The sequence below is a fragment of the Phocoena phocoena genome, chromosome 4 (genome assembly GCF_963924675.1).
Source record: "Phocoena phocoena chromosome 4, mPhoPho1.1, whole genome shotgun sequence".
Taxonomy (NCBI): Eukaryota; Metazoa; Chordata; class Mammalia; order Artiodactyla; family Phocoenidae; genus Phocoena; species Phocoena phocoena.
In genome coordinates, this window is record NC_089222.1 from 142,839,453 (window position 1) to 142,859,119 (window position 19,667).

The window sequence follows — 19,667 nt, forward strand, 5'->3', positions numbered from 1 at the left end:
GGATGTCTTCGTGAACTCAGGCTTTCATCTTTCATATCAACCATCCATTTCCAGTTGTAAAATGAATACACCGCTATTTTAAAAAGCCCGTTTTCTCACTGCCACTTCTATTTTTTCCTCCCTCATGGGACTATGACTTCCTCCGGGGCAATCACATCACACGTGACCTCCATTTTCTTCCACCTGCCAACCTGTGCGTGACACCAAATTTCTCTCGGGGGGACTAAGCGCCTCCTGACATCATGGAGGAGGGCTTGCCTGCTCTCCACAAAACCTTTATCACAACCGGTCACTTCTATCTCCCATTCAGCCTTGAGGCTCACCTCCATAGCGGGCAGCTGTGCTCAGGCCCCCTGCATATTCGTGGGCGATCTGAACATGTTCAGATGGGGCCTCAGATTCCTGATCTATAGAATGGAAATGAAAATGCCCACCTCATGTAGTTTTGGGGGGAGCATAAAGTGAGACACACCCCGTATGTGCCACTCAATGATCGTTCCTCTTCCCTCCCACCCCTCCATCCCCAATTAAGCTAACTCAACACGTCCTTCCTGCATCCCACTCCCAGCCAAGCCCGAGTGTATCACTAGGTACCTTTCTGGGGAAGTACGCAGGCCGGCCGCTCCATGAATGCCGATGCCACACGCCCTCTGCCCCATTTCCACCCCGGGAGCTTGCGAAGAATGAAGAGCAGACAGATGCAAAGTCCAAATGAAAACTGATTTGCTGAATACGTGATTAGTTGAAAGGTCCACCACAGAAGAGTGAATTAGTTACAAGGAAACAAGGCAGAGAGATGGCGTTTCCAATTTGCCCCTAAAATGCCAAGGATCAACAACCAGGGCATATTTTTTCCCCAAACACAGCACAGTTTTTTCTGTTCCTGGGGACACCCCTTTACATTACAAGATGCCTCATGTGGCCTCAGCACGTTTAACTTGGTGTTTCCTGGTTGATGGGCTCCACAGGTGGGGTCAGGGGCCAGTCTGGAACAGGGGCAACGGCTGGTCACGGAGCAAAAGGAGAAGAGGGGCAAAGAGGCAGAGGAAACACGTGAAAACCCGCTTTCATGAGCTGCGGAGGTGCCCCCAGGAGCTTGAGAGCCGTCCGCCCATCAGCAGGAACCCACTCTACCCACCAACACCAGCTCACGGTCAAGGAAGTTGTACAAGAACAGTGGGCTCTTAAGGGAGCCCTCAAACTGCTTACAAAGCTGGCAGCATCGGAGGGTGCGGACAAACGGAACCGTTCTGGCCTTCCCCGTGGCCCAGTGTGGCCGCCTCCCCTGTGCCTGCCTCTGGTCTGGCCTCTCAAGGCTTCCATGTCTTGGCTACTGTAAATAGTGCTGCTGTGGACACTGGGGTGCATGTATCTTTTCAAATTAGACTTTTCTCTGGATATATGTCCAGGGGCGGGATTGCTGGGTCATATGGTAGCTCTATTTTTAGTTTTTTAAGGAACCTCCATACTGTTCTCCATAGTGGCTGTACCAATTTACATTCCCACCAACAGTGCAAGTGTTCCCTTTTCTCCACACCCTCTCCAGCATCTGTTATTTGTAGACTTTTTAATCATGGCCATTCTGACTGGTGTGAGGTGGTACCTCATTGTAGTTTTGATTTGCATTTCTCTAATAATTAGCGATGTTGAGCATCTTTTCATGTGCCTGTTGGCCATCCGTATGTCGTCTTTGGAGAAATGTCTATTTAAGTCTTCTGCCCATTTTTGGATTGGCTTGTTTGTTTTTTTGTTACTGACTTGTATGAGCTGTTTGTGTGTTTTGGAAATCAAGTCGCATCGTTTGCAAATATTTTCTCCCACTTCATAGGTTGTCTTTTCGTTGTGTTTATGGTTTCCTTTGCTGTGCAAAAGCGTATGAGTTTGATTAGGTCCCATCTGTTTATTTTTGCTTTTATTTCTACTGCCTTGGGAGACTAAGAAAACACTGCTATGGTTTCTGTCAGAGAATGTTTTGCCTATGTTCTCTTCTAGGAGTTTTATGGTGTCATGTCTTATATTTAAGTCTTTAAGCCATTCTGAGTTTATTTTTGTGAATGGTGTGAGGGTGTGTTCTAACTTCACTGATTTACATGTGGCTGCCCAACTTTCCCAACATCACCAGCTGAAGACACTGTCTTTTCTCCATTGTATATTCTTGCCTCTTTTGTTGAGATTAATCGACTATAGGTGTATGGGTTTATTTCTGGGCTCTCTATTCTGTTCCATTGATCCATATGTCTGTTTTTGTGCCAATACCATGATGTTCTGATTACTGTAGCTTTGTGGTATTATCTGAAGTCTGAGAGTTATGCCCCCAGCTTTGTTCTTTTTCCTCCGGATTGCTTTGGTAATTCTGCATCTTTTATGGTTCCATATAAATTTTAGGATTATTTGTTCTAGTTCTGTGAAAAATGTCACAGATAATTTGGTAGGGACAATTAATCTGTAGATTGCTTTGGGTAGTATGGCCATTTTAACAATATTAATTCTTCTAATCCAAGAGCATGGGATATCTTTCCATTTCTTTAAATAATCTTTTAATTTCCTTTATCCATGTTTTATAGTTCTCAGCATGTAAGTCTTCTACCTCCCTGATCAGGTTTATTCCTATGTACTTTTTTTGGGGTGGGGGAATGCGATTTTAAAAGAGATTGTTCATTTTTTACTTTCCCTTTCTAATATTTCACTGTTAGTGTGAAGAAATGCAACAGATTTCTGTTTGTTAATCTTGTATCCTGCTACTTTGATGAATTCGTTTATCAGTTCTAGTAGTTTTTGTGTGGCACCTTTAGGGTCTTCTACATAGTGTCATGTCGTTTGCATATAATGACAATTTTACCTCTTCCCTTCCAGTATGGATATCTTTTATTTCTTTTTCTTGTCTGAGTGCTATGGCTAGGACTTCCAATACTATGTTGAACAGAAGTGGTGAGAGTGGGCACCCTTGTCTTGTTGCAGATTTTAGCAGGAAGTCTTTCAGCTTTTCACTGTTGAGTATTATGTTGGTTGTGGGTTTGTCATACATAACTTTTATAAAGGAGCCTCCTGAAGTCTGTGTTGTGCTGGCAAAATCCCTCTGGTGTGCAGAATGCTCCTTTGCAGAAGGGAAGTCCAGTCTCCAGACTTCTGCAGCATGTAAGAAATCTCAGACCAAGGGATTGTAAATAGTACTGTTGTAGGGAAAATGACAGAAAAATAGTCAAAGTGTGATATTCAGCCATTTTAACCACCGATCCTGGGGAAACTTACTTATATCAGTGGTTCTCAGTGTGGTCCCTGGACCATCAAACAGTAGCACCAGCAGCACCTGGGAATTTCTCAGAAATGTGAATTCTTGGGCCCCTCCCCAGACCTGCTGGGCTGGGGCCCTGCACTCTGTGTATTTGCAAACCTCCAGGTTATCCTGATGCGGCTCAAGTCTGAGAACTGCTGCTTAACCTTCAATCTTTTTAACGCTTACATGATTACTACTGCAAAAAGCACTGGGGGACCACAGTAATCGTGTCAGGAAATGAGATTTGTCATGAGGGTCAGTTAGGCTTAGACCAGGAGTATCTGTGTGTAACTTGGTGGGAAATGGGGAGCAAGGGGAGATCTGGGGCAGATGCTCTCTGTGACACCTGAGGTTTACTCGACAGCCCCCATGATTACAACTGTTAAAAACAATTCTGAAAAAGAAGACTAAAGTGAGAGAAATCAGTTTACCTGGTTCAAGCTTAATTATAAAGGACAGTAATAAGGACTTCGGTATTGGTAGAGGGATAGACACACAGATCAATGGAAATGGAGAACAGACTCACAGAAATATGCTCGACTGATTTTGGACAAAGGGGAAAAGCAGCTCAGTGGAGGAAGGATGGTCTTTTCAACAAACGGTGCTGGGGCAACTGGACATGCAGAGGCAGAAAAAAAAAAAAAGAACTGTGACCTCACATCTCACACAAAGATTAATTCATAATGGATCAGAGACTTAAAACATAAAACAGTAAATTTTTTTTAGAAAAACAGGAGAAAATCCTTGAGATCTAGAACTAGCCAGTTTTTAGACTTGTCACCAAAATCATAGTTTACTAAAGGAAAATCGATAAATGGGACTTTACCAAAATTCAACATTTTTGCTCTACCGAAGATGTTGTTAAGAGGATGAACAGACAATGTAAAGACCAGGAGACATTTTTGCAAACCACGTAACCATATGCAGAATATGCAAAGAACTCTCAAAACCCAATAGTAAAATTGCAAACAAGCCAATTAGAAAATGGGCAAAAGACATGAATAGACATTTCATCAACAAAAACACTGGAATGGCAAATAAGCACGTGAAAAGATGTCCAATGTCATTAGCTGCCATGGAAACGCAAGCAGAAACCGCAAGGACACCACTCCACACCTTTCAGAACGGCGGGATGCCAGTGGGGATGAGGGGACCGGGGCATCTGTGTTCGCTGGTGGGAGAAGAAATCCATTTGACGGTTTCTGATAAAACCAACACGGCCTACGACCCAGCAATGGCACTGGTGGGTGGTTATCCCAGAGAAATGAAAACTGACATCCACAAAAAACCTGTACATGACTACTGAGGGTAGCTTTATTCCTAAGAGCCTAAACTGGAAACAACCCAGAGTCCCTCACTGGGTGACTGGTTAAACAATCTAATCTGTGGTCCATCCACAGCCTGGAAAACTAACCAGCAACTAAAAACACGCAACTACGGACACACACAACCGACCTTGAATCCCCAGAGTGCTGCTGGGTGAAAAACGCCAGTCCTCAGAGGTTACGCGCCGTATGACCCCATTCACGTAACATTCTTGAAATGACAAAATTATTGAGGAGGGGACTAGAGCACTGGTTGGTGGGGGTAAAGGAGGGAGAGGGGTGGGAGGAAAGAGGGAGAGGCTATAAGGGGGCACCAGGGGGCTCCTTGCGGGGCTGGAACGTTCTGTATCTGGACTGCGTCAAGGTGACCATCCCTGCTGCCACCCGGTACTGGAGTTGTGCAAGATGGTACCACTGGGGGAAACTGGATGAAGCATACACGGATCTCTCTGTGTTCTTTCTTATAACCACCTGGGAACCTACAGTGATCTCATCAAAGTCAGTGAAATCAAATCACTGGAATTCAAAAGCAACTTCCAGCACAATGCGTGGGAATGGTCTGGATCCTGGTGGAGATAAAGCACATATGACTTTTATCGGACCACTGGATATCTGAACACCGACTGGATATCTGACCAGATTTTGACCATGTTAAGGAACCAGTGTTAAATGTTTTAGGTGGGTAACAGTATTGTGGTTATTTTTAGAGTCCTTCTCCTGTAGAGACACAGACTGAAATATTTACAAATGCAATGATGTGACCAGGGTTTGCCTCGAGGTCCTACCGGTGGGGAGTCCTGGACGGGGTGGAGGGGGCAGTCAGACCCGGGCGACAGCAGCTGAGCTGGTGATGGACACGTGCGGTCGGCCGTTGCCTGCGGGTCCACTGTTTTGTGTGTTCGTACTAAAGCTATTTGTAAATGGTGCCGACACACTCTTCCCAGGTCCTCCTCTTCCACTGACTCTGCATCCTGCCCCCAGAGCTGGCCTTGGACGCATGCCAAGCCCACTAAACATCTTTTTCTTCACCTCACTTGACCTCTGGGTCACACCGGATGTGGCTGATTGCTCCCCTCTCCTCCACAGCCACTCCTCTCCCAGCCAACCGCACCGAGCTGCTCTCTCGCGGCGCTCCGTCCCCTGGGGTATCCTCCTCTACCACCCGGTCGCTGTCTTAGCTCCCACGGGCTCAGCACTTGCCCCTTCTCATCCCTCCTCGTGCTGGACCCCTTCCCAGGCAGTCACACCTGCTTCTGTGGCTGCTGCTAATACCACATGGACACTGGTGACCCTACTCGGGGTCCCACACGTACACCCAGCTCCCCGGCCGCACCTCCGCCTGGAAGCCGGCGGCAGCTCAAGGCGCCCAAAACAAACTCTGGGCCACTCCCAGCTTCCCTGCCTGGTGCTCCGAGGGCCACGGGGGGCCGAGTCTGGCTCTCAGGCAGGTGGTCAGGGACCTCCTACGGCTGCGAACGTTCATCACCCAGAACTTCGATGCAGGCAGACACCCTGCCGCCACCCTCAGCTCAGACGGCCCAGAAACCTCATTGGACTGTTGTCAGTTTCACACAAATTTTCTATAAAAACACAGTGCAGTTCTACAGATCGCCTGCCGCTGGGAGTGTTCCCCAGCCTGCCGCTGGTCAAACACCACCTGGAGAGGAAAGAGAGGGTAAGACGAGCCTCCCCCACGTCCCAGCACAGACCAGCTCGATCCAGATTCCCCGGGAAACAGGTCCTGGAAGGGGAACCACACACCAAACGTGGGACAGAACACTCTTTACCACAACGATCGCTCAGATTCCAAGTCCTCAAAGTACCTCCTGTAGGTGGTCGGACAGTGTTCCTCCTTCCGAGACAGGCTTGTCTCACTCAGCATCACGTCCTCAAGGTTCATCTACGTTGGACTGTGTGTCAGAATGGCCGTCCTATTAAAGGCTGAATAATACCCCGTCGTTATTCACCTGTCGATAGACACTTGGGTCGTTTCCACGTTTTAACTACTGTGAATGAAGCCACTGTGAACAAGGGGCAAATACCTCTTCGGGTCTCTGCCTTCGACTCTTTTGGGTCCATACGCAGAAGTGGACTTACTGGATCATACGGTGATTCTACATTTAATTTTTGAGGAACCGCCATACTGCTTTTCATGGCAGCTGTACCATCTTCCATTCCCTCCACACCCTCGCCAACGCTTGTTATTTTCTGGGTTTTTTGACAGTAGCTGTCCCAGTGCGTGCAAGGTGAAAAGGAATTCTTTTTTTTCGCCTCGCCACGTGGCACGTGGGATCTTAGTTCCCCAACCAGGGATTGAACCCTGCAGTGCCCCCTGCAGTGGAAGCAAGGAGTCTTAAGCACTGGACCACCAGGGAAGTCCCGATAAGGATTATTTTTAAGTGTGATCTGCAGAAGCTGGGGGTTTAGAAAAAACAATCAGTTTTGAAACACTGGAAAGTGAAAACGTCACAATTTTAAAAGACACGTAGCTTAAAATAACTCAAAGGAAAAGGCGCTTTCAAGAAGGTTGTTGATATAAGTATGAAACGAAGGTTATCGCTTGTTTGTTAATCTGGCTGGGCCTTCCCAGGCCGTCCCTGGCCTGCCTGTGTGATGGAGGGGGACGGATAAAGGACAGAGGTGATGGAGGCTGAGGGCCTGCAAGTTTGCTATTGGCCCAGATGACTTAGCAGTCCCTCCTTGTCAGTGACCAAAGCAGTGGTCTCAACAGAAATATAAGGTAAGCCACACATGGAATACTTCCTAGATCTTTAGTTTTGAAATAATTACAGGAAGTTTCAAAAACAGCACAGGAAGGTCCCCTGAACCCTTCACTCAGTTTTCCCCAAGGGTTATATCTTACATGACTATGTATATCACATACGTAGTTTGAGAGCGTAACTACAGCACACTCTCAAAGCCAGGATATTGACCTTGGCACTGTGCACGTGTACGTAATTCAATGTCTTCTCATCACAGGTGTAGGCTCATGGGACGACCTCCACAATCCAGATTCAGGAATGTTCTATCACTGAAAAGATTTCACTCATGTGCCCCTTTAGAGTCACACCCTGTCCCCTGACCATCCCTAACCCCTAGCAACCACTAATCTGTTCTCCAACTCTACAAATTTTATCGTTTCAAGAGTGTCATAGAAATGGAACCACACAGTATGTGGCCTTTTGAGACTGGCTTTTTTTCTTCACTCAGTGTAACGCCCCTGGGTTGTTACGTGTATCAGCAGTTCATCCCTTTTACTGCCTCTCACTCCACGATGTGAGTTTAACCACTCACTTACTGAAGGAGCCTTGGTTTTGTCCCCATTTTTGGCTATTACAAATAAAGCTGCTATGAACAATTGTGCACAGGTATGTTTGGACATAAGTTGACATTTCTCTGGGATAAACGCCCAAGAGTGTAATGACTGGGTCCTACGTGAGGTGGATGTTTAGTTTTTAAAGAAAGTGCCCCACCGCCAACGTCTGAAAGATTCAGTTTCTTGGCGTCCCTGGTAGCACCTGGTGTCACCGTGTTTTCTTTTAGCCATTGTCACACGTGCGGTGGCACCTCACTGTGGCTTTAGCTTGCATTTCCCTCATGGCTAATGACACTGCACATCTTTTCCTGTGCTTATTTGCCACTTGTAAATCCTCTTCGGTAAACGTCTCTTCGTGTCTTTTGCTCATTTTCTAGTTGGCCCCTTCCTGTCCCACTGCCCTTCAGGTCTGACACTGGCTGTGTGGGCCTTCCTTCCACTGTCACCTGGGATTCGTTTGTCCTCTTGGGTGTGGAGCTCTTGTTCCCTGAGCCCTCGTTGCTTCCATTTTCTTGGTTTATTCCTTTGATCTGGGGAGCACATTTTCCAGTAGTTTCCTTAGAATGGTGCCTGGGCAGTAAATCTCTTGAGAGGACTTGCCTGTCTGCAAATGTCTTTGCTCCGATCTCACGGGCCAGCTGCTTTGCCCGGTACACGGTGGTTTTCCTGAGGAAGGTTGAAAGTGAGACTCCATCGTCCTCAGCTTCCAATGCTCCAGCTGAGGAGTCTGAAGACTTTCCAGGAGGCAAACCCTCTGTATGTGACTCCCTCCCCCCAGATCTCTTAGACTGTTTTAGCTCCAGGACCCTGAAGTCTCACGGTCTGCCTTGGTGCCGAGCTCAGGCTGTGGCCCTTTCAACCCGGCTCTCCTGTCCTGCAGTCCTCAGATTTTCTTGTGTTATTTCTTTTATAATTTCTTCTGTTTCCTCTTTCTGAACCTCTTAGTTTCATCCAAGATGACATCTGTTTTTCTGACTTTCACATCTGGTTCTTTAGGAGGGATTTCTGAGCAAAGGGGGCAAGAGAGGTTTGCATTCTGCCGTCTCAGAAATGGAAGCTGAGCTAGATTGGCCTTCTCAGGCTGAGAGCTTTAACGGGCAATCATCTTTTGCTTAACAAAAAAAAAAAAAAGAAAAGAAAAGAGGGGAATGCGAAGCCTGATTCTTACTTAATAGGCCTTGTGAGGCAGACAAGATATTTTAAAACTAGGCACCCTGGGAGCTTTGGTGGTGAGAAGATCCTCACACGTTCTCAGCATAAGGGCGAGAGCACAGTGGAAAGAGAAACCACAGAGAACAAAGTCCAGAGAAGTCAGATGTGCGGAACAAAGGGGCCCAGAGGGATGGGGCGGAGGGGGCGGGTGGCATGGAAGCAGTGGTCAATGAACAGAATTGAAGCGGCCTGGTCAGAACAGATTTTGTAAACCTCTTGACTAATACGGCACCAAACTGCACTTATGTTTTTGGTCACAATAAAAGGCAAACTTACTATAACTAATTAGCATATATATTTTTAAGCTTACGAAAGGCCAAAGGCCTTGAGTTACAAAGCACTGGGAACCCTCCTTCCCCAAGACAGACTCTCTGTCCAGCAGGTAGGGTCCCTTCCCCCCGACAGCGAGCAGGGAGTGACAGCTCCGGCACATCATCCCCTGCAGGCCCTACGCACGAACCACGATCTAGGGACACTCGAATTAGAACATCTGCCCCGGCCTCATCGCGGTGGAAGGCCATTTATCGAGGGTTTTCTGATGGTACCTGCGATATCTCAGCACTTAAGCTGGAGAAGCAAATGGTGCTGAACACTGAGAACACGTCACACGGAGCCCTAACGTCCAGCAGCTCTCAGGTAAAGAAAGCCGTCACGTCTGGGAAGCCCACGCTTCAATTTGCTGTAAGTTTGTGGAAACATGACCCCACAGGCTCTGGGAGACTCCAGGGGAGCATCCAGAGCGGGGCTTCCTCAGATGCTATTAGGATGAGAGGCTTCAACTGGGCCCCCACTGTGACCCTGAGCCGTCCCCTGCCCCGTGACGGCGAAAGGTTCCTCACCACCCCAAACCATCCATGACCAGCCTCCCAGCTTCCACGACCCCTTCCTCTTGTTTCCTCCTCCAGAAGCTCCCTCCACCTGCCAAACTCCTACCTAATCTTTAAAACCTAATCCAGATGGCCTCTCCTCTCCAAAGCCCTCTTGGCCACACCTGTCACTCACCACACAGGCACACTGCAGCCACGGCTCCCTGGGAGGCCCCGCCCCACCTGCACCTCCCTTATTACACACCTGTCTGTACTGCAGAGTTACGCCCCTGGATTATTCACACCAGCCTTCAACAGAGCTCACTCGTGAAAACAAAAAAGTTTTACCTGTGGCTCTAATGCCGCGCTTCTGTCTCCTTTCATTGCAAAAGTCCTGGGAAGGACTCTGGCGGCTTCTCTCCTGAATGGGAAGAACTGCCCTCATGGCTCCACCAAAGCCCTCCACCGTGGACTGCCTCCCCTTCATCCCCTAGGCAGCATTCACCCCCTCCCCCTGGAAACCCTTTCCTGCGAAGTCTCCTGGGCTTTCCATCCCAACCGCTGCTCCTCCCGAGGCCGCTCTGTGCTCCCATCTCAAGCCACCACACGGTGGGGCAGCCCAGGCCGGCCCTTCGGTCCTTTCTCCATCCGGACCCGGCATTTACCCGCCATCACTTCCCATGCCCGAGTCCACCCAGGCCCCTGAGCCCACCTGACACGTGGTTCCATGACCGACCTCTTTGCCAACAGTCCCACAAAAGTGTTTTACAAAATGCTGTTTCTTGCCCTTCAGCTGACAGTGTAAGCTGCTCAGCCTTACTTCAAACAGCTGCAAGGGACGTAATCTCCAGCATATTATGAATATTAACTTCTTAAAATAAAACTGCTATGTGGCTCTTCTAAACACATCTATTGGAATCCAAACAACACAGCATGATACCCACTGCCATCCGGTCACAAGGCATGTGCACAAGCTCTTTATCTGTCAGGAGGCTCACGGCACTTCTGTCTTTACCATCGTCTGTTTCCATCACCACAGATGTTAAACCCAATGTGTTATGTTTGTGCTTGAAATGGCTATTGATCACCTTTCACGCATACAGATCAAATTCGTCTCGATTTCCTATGACCGTGAGTTTGTGCTACTTTCTCCTGGACTATGCTATCGTTCCAATAACTGGGACACCACTGATCAAAATGGAAATACTGCCCACACTGGTAAACAGTCACCTAGCACAGAAGCTGGGTTTAATGAGATAAATAGGACTTTTCCACCAATCCAGTCACGTATCCTGAAATTCGATTCAACTCTGTTCCTACCCTTCGTTTTTACAGATGGGGGTGCAGGAAACCCTGCTCCCACAGACAAGTAGTTGGGACGGAAGAATTCTGTTATAGTCGCCACTTAGCAATGACCACCTGCCGAGGTCTCCCATTCACCGCGATGGCCACATATTTGTGAGCTGACCACGGTCCACACCAAGACTGGGGCTGGGGGGTCGCTGTCTCCTTTCATTGCAAAAGTCCAGAAAATAAGGACAGTGGGAGGGACCCTTCCTTAGTAAGGGAGCACTTAAGGAAGGTGATGACCAGGACCACGGGCCCTGGGCAAGGGTTTCTCCCACCCGAGGGGCAGTTTGAAGATGCTGCTGGTCTACCAGGTCCTGATTCCCTGACCACCCCTCAACCTGCACACCTGTCACCTGCACCTCAGTGAATGGCACCTCCCGTCACCCCCTGTACATTCCCCACCCAAACCAGCAGCAAGGCCTGGCTCGCTCTAGAAATACGCTTTGTCCTGTCACCTCATTTCCCCTCTGCCCCCACCCTGTTTCTAGGGGAACCTTGTTGGGCAGCCACGGGGTCCTCTCTAAAAAGACACAGATCCTTTGGACCCCTGCCCCAAACCCCAGTGGTGTCCGCTTGGCTCTCAGGGTAAACTCTGAGTAGAGTACAGCCTGTGCCACCCTCCTGTGCTACCCCACCTCAGCCACACAGAGCTTGCTGCCACCCCAGGGCCTTTGCACTTGCCACGCCTGCCTGTGACAGACACCCTCACCCCAGATCTCCACTGAGGGCCTCGCAGCACTGGTTTCCACTGGAATGTCACCTTCTCAGACAGACCTTCCTGGTCCCCACTGCCCAAGTGTGCCTACCCCTGCCCATCCCCCGCCTCCACCTGTCACCCTTCCTGCCTTCTTCTACATGCTCTAACCACTGTCCACCTCCCTCCCTCCAGAGCATTCGGTCTACCAGGCAGGGCCTTCTCTCTCACCCTCTGCAGCGCCCGGCACGTGAAAGCTGCTGGGTGGACGGCCAATGAACATGCGCACGCGTAAACCATGTGAGATGAAAGACAGGTATTGTCATACGTCACAACTGTGGAAAGGAGGCTGAGAAAGCATTTGAGTCCTTGCCCACAATCTCAGCCTCTCAAATCACATGTGCAAGAAACAGCTGCCTTCAGTCTCCCTTAAATCTGCAAAATGGGAGAAGCGTTCTTCCCCTGGCCTTCTACACAGACGATGATATCAAAAGAACGATACATGAGAGGTATACCCCAAGCTAACGGAGTTCTTTCTCAAATATAATTGTTCCCAGAAAAGCTATTAGCCTTGTAATTGGGGGTGATTTTTAAATTTATTTATTGGTCTTCTGGAAGAAATAACTATTCCTTCTGCTTGCAAAATCGAACATATTGTATTCTTTGTTGGCAGCTTTTCTGCAAAAATATGAATCAAAGATATAGGAGAAAAAAACTTTATACAGGATAAATCTTACTCTCTTTCCCTTTCAAAATTCAAACTATAGTCCTATTTCTTAACCATTCACCATAAGGCAGTGAGGTCAAGGAAATCCAGAGCAGCAGAGTGGAGCCCTGAAAATGTGGAAAACGTGAAAATGTCCAGGTTTCAAACAAAATACGGTGGTGTTTTGTGTGTACTGGGGGCGGGGGGGGAGGCTAACTTATAAAAACAAAGTATCTACATCATTACACTCTCCAGGGAGAGTTCTCACTGTTGCCTTTGAAGATCTGTCACAAAACCACTTGGCTCATTTACTTTTCGTCCTTAAAAATACGTCCAGGAACCAAGCTGGGTTTCTCCAAATTTATCTGGTGAGTCCAGATTCTATGAGAGTGGCTTAAGCAAACGTGGTTTTTGTGGGTTGGCCGCTTAAATATGTACACGGGTCCACGTGTCTCTGATCACACACTTGTTCCTACCATTTTAATCTACCTTTGGTGGGGCAGGATGGCAATTTCTGAGCTTTTGTGGAAAAAAAGGAAATCTCATCTACTACCTTAATAGAGATTAACACATAACAACTATAGCTATCAGCACGGTGGATATTTCCATAATGCGTTTTCACTTGTCTTCTCAAAGCTGACCTTCATCGCGAATACCCGTCCCCTCGCCAGAGGCCACATGGCCGTCTGGCCCACCTGTCCGCGCCAGGGCGGGGCCAGCGCGCCGTTTTCCAGCACAGCCACCCACCCCGAGGGCGGGCACATGTCACCTGTCCACGGATTTCACTACCTTGCCTCTGCCACCCAAGGGTTTACACAAACAGGATGCAGGGTGCTCGGGGCGGGGCGGCGGAGGGGGGAGGCTGGGCAGCCCCGTCGCCCGAATCCTGGGGTCTGCCTTGCTAACCGCAGGAGCGGGGGGTCCAGGGACCCTCCCCATTCGCCCCCGGAGGCTGGGCCCAGGACGGGGGAGAGTGACATCACGAGGCACCGTCGGCGACGAGGGCGCCCGGGGGCGGGACCGCGGGCCGGGGGCCGGGGGCGGAGGACCCCCAGCGCCGCGCCCACGGGCGAGCGCGGCCCCGGCCCCGCGCCCCGAGCGGGCGGGCCTGGGGGAGCGGGCGGCGGGGCCCGCGGCGGGGCCGGCGGCGGGCGGGCTGGCGGCGCGCAGGGCGATCCCGGAGCGGCTCCGGGAAATCCAGCCGGGTTTTGACTCCGATCGCCCACGGTGCCCGCAGCCGGCGAATGTAACAAAGAACAGGCGGCATGGCGGCTGGACCGGGGCGGGCGGCGGGCCGGGCGGGGCCGGGGGCGGCGGGCCAGGCGGGGGCGCGCGGGGGCGGCGGGCCGGGCCGGGCCGGGGCGGCGCGTGCGGGGGCGGGCGGAGGGCGCGGGGCCCGGGCTTTACCTGCCTTTGGAATGTGCAGAGCGGGATCGGATCCGGACTCCGGGTTGCGATCCGCTCCGGAAACTACGCAGCACCGGAAGCCGGGGGGCGGTGGCGGGGCATTGTGGGAGTTGTAGTTCTCCCGGGGCGCGGGCGGCGTGGACGCGAGAGCGTGGGAGCGGACGGCCTAGACGGGAGAGCCGGGGAGCTGGCGGCCTGGACCAGGGGTGGGCGGTGTGGTCGCGGAGCAGGCGGCCTGGCCGGGGAGCAGGCGAGCGGGCGGTGTGGACGGGAGAGCCTGGGAGTGGGCTGCGTGGACTGGGAGGCGGAGGAGCGGGCGGTGTGAACGGGAAGCGGGCGGCGTGAACGCGGAGCGGACGGCCTGGGCGCGGAGGCGGGCAGTGTGGACGGGGAACGGTGGAGCGGGTGGCATGGACCAGCGAGCAGCAGGGCGCGGGTCGTGTGGACGGAGGAGAAGGTGGCACAAACCAGTGGAGCGGCAGCGGCTGCGGTGGACGCGGCAGCGGGGTTGCGGACCGCGTGGACGAGGGGGAGCCGGAGCGGTGTAGACAGGACTGTGGCAGGGCTTGGGCGGCGTGCACAGGGCAGCGGCGAGGCGTGGACGGGGCGCGCGGTGAGCGAGTGGCGTGGATCCGGATCGGCGAGTAGAAGCGGGGCGGGTTCCGGCTGCCCTCTCCCCGAGACTGGAGGGAGCGTCGTGCGGCCACGCGCGGCCACGCGCGGCCCCTTACCCGGTGGCGCAGCCGGGTCCCGCCACCCCCGGCAACTTTGCGCTGGCAGCTCGCGCAGGCCCCCTACCCACACCCAGTACCTTTCTTCTGATGGCTCCGTCGAGCCTGAATTCCCTGGAGGGGGCTGGGAGGGTTAGGTGCGAGCGGGGGTCGAACTTTTATTTAAAACAGTTCTAAGATTTGCTGCCCAAGCATAATGATTTCTGAATCTAGCACATGGACTGCTGCCGTTCTTGGTCATCTTTCTGTCCACCCAGTGAATGCTTGGAAGCCCTTGCTCTGCCCCCCAATTTCATGAATCAGAGCAGCTCGCTGGTTAGCGGATAGCGGAGCATTTCAATCCAGACCCAGTGAGTCCCCGAAGTCCCCGCCGTAACCACTACCCCACACTGCTCTGTGCAAAGTTTGCACACAGACCCAGGCTGCGAAATTGAGGCCAGAGAGCTCCCTGGCACTGAATGTTTCTGCCCCTCCCTCCACCCCAAGCTTGGGGGCTGGTGTGGCCTCCTGACCCCCACCAGTCCCAAAGTATTAGAAATAGAAGGGACCAAAGGGATGGCTTATCTAGTCCTGGCCTCTCATATTCAGAGATGTAAGCTGTCTTGTTCATTTATGCCTGGCAAAAAGCCTTCGTTAACAAAGTCAAAGAGAGGGGCCGAACTGAGGGAAATGATTTGAAATTGATATTAGAAAGGGCTCGTTCCCCTCATATATGTAAAGCTCTTAAGAACCATTAAGAAAACGATAAAGAACCCAAGAGAAAAATGAACAGTCTACGGACAGTGCACAGAAAATGCAATGGCTCCTATAAGCATAGGAGGTGCTAGTCACCTATATTGTTGCAGCCATGTATGTAAAGCAAAATCACAGTGAGATCATTTTTATCAATTACATTAGCAAAGAATTTTCAAAGTTGAATAGCATGATTTTGGAGAGACTGTGGAAAAACAAATGTTCTCATCCTTTCCAGGTGGGAGATTTAACGGGTACAGCCTCCATCCAGGCCATTTGTCAATATCCACAGAAATTCTAGATGCACATAGCCTTTAGCCCAGCAGTCCCACCTGCAGGAATGTATCCTTCAGCCAGACTCACTTGTATTGGTATGTGTTTGAGGTTGATCTTTTTGGCTTGTGGGACCTTAGTTCCCTGACCAGGGATTGAACCTGCGCCCTCGGCAGTGAAAGCGCGGGGTCCTAACCACTGGACCGCCAGGGAAGTCCCCATCAGCAGGGCACATCCTCAGGGAGTGGGGAGGGAGCCTGCAGGGTGTGCAGTGCTGCGGGGGCTCATTTCGCCGCCCCCCATGCTTGATGTTCTGCAGTGGCTTCCCAGTGGCACTCACAGTAGGTCTGCACCACAGCCTCCTACACCTAGATCACCTCACCTGTGTCCCCTCACCTCCATCCTGCTAGTGGCCCCCACTCCGCCTCCAGCGGTGAAATCCCAGCCCGCCGCCAGGCTTCTGTTCCTGCAACACATTCCCAAGATCTGTACTCATTCCCACTATCTTGGAACACGCTCCCAGGTTCTCCACCACCATCTCCCCGTCATTCAGGTCTTTGCCCAAATGTGCCCCAACTCCCAAAAGCCCCAAACTGACCACGACAGCTAATGTGCTCCCCCACCTACACACCCACCCCTCTGGTGACATCACTCACAATTCTCATCCCAGATGGCTGGTTCTCTGGTCTCTGCGCACTAAGTGCTGTCATATAGGCACAAAAGCAGGTCGTTTATATAAAAAAGTGTCAGGTCAGAGCCAGAGTGGAAAAGCAGACAAGACCTCAATCCCCCTAAAGCCATTTCTCATAGCAACACATGCAGCCCAGGGCTGGGTCCACATTCCCCAAGGTCATTGCATCTGCAAAAGAAAGCTCAGCCTGCATTAGATTCTGTCTGTGAGGGCTGGAAATAATTCCTTTTAAGGCAGATTTGTAGCCAAAATTCTAAAGTTAAAAAAAAAAAAGGTTTGTTGCTGAAAGTGTCAAATTCTTATTGTTAACAACTAATGCAACAGGCCTTCACTGAATTCCAGGCAGAAAAAAAGGAAAACCACCTATAAAGGATGTCATGGAGGCAGTCGGGGAAATGTGAATATAGACTGTGATACTAGATAATAGTATCGCATTGATGTTAAACTGAAATTTTTAAACATTAATGTTAAATTCCCCAGACATGATCATTGCATTGAATTATGGCATGAAGATGCCTGTGTTCTTAGAAAAAGGCTTCTGAAGAATTTAGGGTGAAACATGATGTCCTCAAACAATAATTGATCGATTGACCGATAGATGCTGGATAGAGCAAATGCAGCAAAACTGGGGAATCTAGGTGAAGGGTATGTAGGTCATTCTGTAGGTTTGGAATTTTTAAAAATAAATTGGGAGAATTTAAAAAAAACATAAATAGGGAAGAGCCTCCCTTACTGTCAGTGGATTTTCCTTCCTGAACAGAGACTAGCTGTGACGTTAAGATGTCATCAGTTTACCGCGTGGCCCCAGATTGGGTGTCATGCTCTCAGTCCTGACATTGGCTTGCCTGACGTGTACTTTCCAACTAACTTGTCTCATCAGCTCTGGTTTTTTGTTAATTTAGATATAAAACTCCTTTGCTAGGGGACATTATGGATGTACATATCCTAAGCTTCACTTCTTTACACCACCTTTAGCTTCTACTTTCATTCTGGCTAATTCTTCCCATCCAGATAAAGAGAGAAGTAATCAGCAAATAATCTCATTCCTACTATGTGCAAAGCAGTGCATCTCACTCTCCATCATTCTCACCCACAACAGGGAGCATTAAAGTTCAGGAGAGACTGCATAAGGCCACAAGTCCTTGGTCTCTCCAGTTGACACAAGGCAGTAGAGACTTGTGGTCACGAACATGGAGTCTCCAGCTGGACAACCTGGCTTCAGATTCTGGTTCTGCCACTAATCAGCTGTGTGATCTTGGGCAAGTTACCTAACCTCCCTGTACCTCAGTTTCCTAATCTGTAAAGCAGAGATAGATCATAACTCATGGGGTTGCTTCAAAGAGTACAGGAGTCGGTATCTGTTAAACACTTTGCAAAATTCCTGGCACATAGTAGGTGCTCAGTTAGTATTGGCTATACTCACTGTGATCTCGAGTCTTTCCTGGTATTTCTCTAAAATATCAAGTAACCCAAGGCACCTAGGCAAGCATCCAACTTTATAAATATTGATGACATCAATATAATGAATAGTTTTTTTTTGTTTTGTTTTTTGCGGTACGCGGGCCTCTCACTGCTGTGGCCTCTCCCGTTGCAGAGCACAGGCTCCGGACGCGCAGGCTCAGCGGCCATGGCTCACGGGCCCAGCTGCTCCGCGGCATGTGGGATTCTCCCGGACTGGGGCACGAACCCGTGTCCCCTGCATCGGCAGGCGTGCGCCACCAGGGAAGCTCCAATAATGAATAGTTTTGAGTGCCTGGCACATGCAGGGCACAGCTTGGCGATTTGCGTTATGGACAGTCATGGTTACAGAGCCAAGGTGAGCAGTGGACAATGGTGAAAGTTGATGCTTCAGGGGGTCTGGCCTTGGCAGCGTTCTCTTGAGGGCGGGCACCGTGCAAGGTCCTTCGTCCTGGTGGCCAGCCCTCTGTGGTGAGTGAGGTGCATTTTCTTTTAATAAACGATTTATTGACATATACACACAGCACCCTATAATTGTAGGAAGTGACCGAGATCAAGAGCAGCACGGTTTTTGTCACGTGCCGCCCCTCCATGTCTGGCTCTGTCCCCTGACCCTGGGCCCTGGGGTAGGATGGGCGGAAGCAGACTTCCTATTTGAGCTTATAGAAAGCTGTCTGCTGACGTCCATCATTGCTCTAAGTGGGCACCATCCTAAAGCCAGGGCATACGGACACCTACATTCTTGCTGGGGTGCAAGGCTAGGAGAGAGTGAGATGGGGCCAAGTGACGGACTGAAGGATGCCAACGGAAGTGCCCTGGAGCATCCGAGGTGGCCGAGCGCTTCATGCAGGAGGCTGGGCTTGTGTTTGGTTAGATCGTAAGAATAGGGAGAAGTGCATCCTGGGGCCGAGGGGTGTGCATTCCAGAATGCCCAAAGGTGGTGGAAGTGGATGCGTTTGGGCTGTACGGAGGGGACCGGCAGGAACAGTGTGTGCCTGCAGGTGACCGCAGGAGATCGGGCTGGGAAAGCTGGCCCTCCAGCAAGTCCCTCCGGACTCCTAGAGTGTCAGTGCAGAGTGGACCACCGGCCACACGTGAAGCAGCAGTTCAGTCCCGGGCCCCAGGATACCTTAATCCCAAACCAGTCGCAGCACCATCGCCACCTGCCACGTCCAGAGCACAGAATCCAGGGTCTGAGCCCCGCTAACACTGGGGCTTTGCGTGGGCAGACTCTTCCTCTGGGATGCAGAGCTGTGCGTCCGTCTCGGCCCTCAAGTGACCACTCCACACCCGAAAGGACGGGCAGGGTCAGGACAGCTGAGAGGAAGGGTGAGGGGATGGGTGAGGGGCTGGGGTGGGTACCAGTCTTCTAAGTGCCAGGTGCTTGGGCAGATTAGTGGGATGAAACTGCTGAAACCGGGAAGCTGATGACCAGGAGAGACGTGAGGCCTGCGGGGCTGGTGCAGGACGCTGTCTGTGCACCCCTCCCGGCCCCTGCCCCGTCCCCACCCAATAACCGTGGAAGAGCCCAGGCCAGCCTGGATGCCAGCCACCACAGAGCCCCACCTGGCATATGCCCCTCTGACCCCGTGCAGGTGTTCACTGTGCACCCACCCTCGGGCGACTGCTGGGACGGGGCGATGGATGGATAAAGGCTTCACGGCCCAAGGGGACAGCACTCCTCATAAGGTC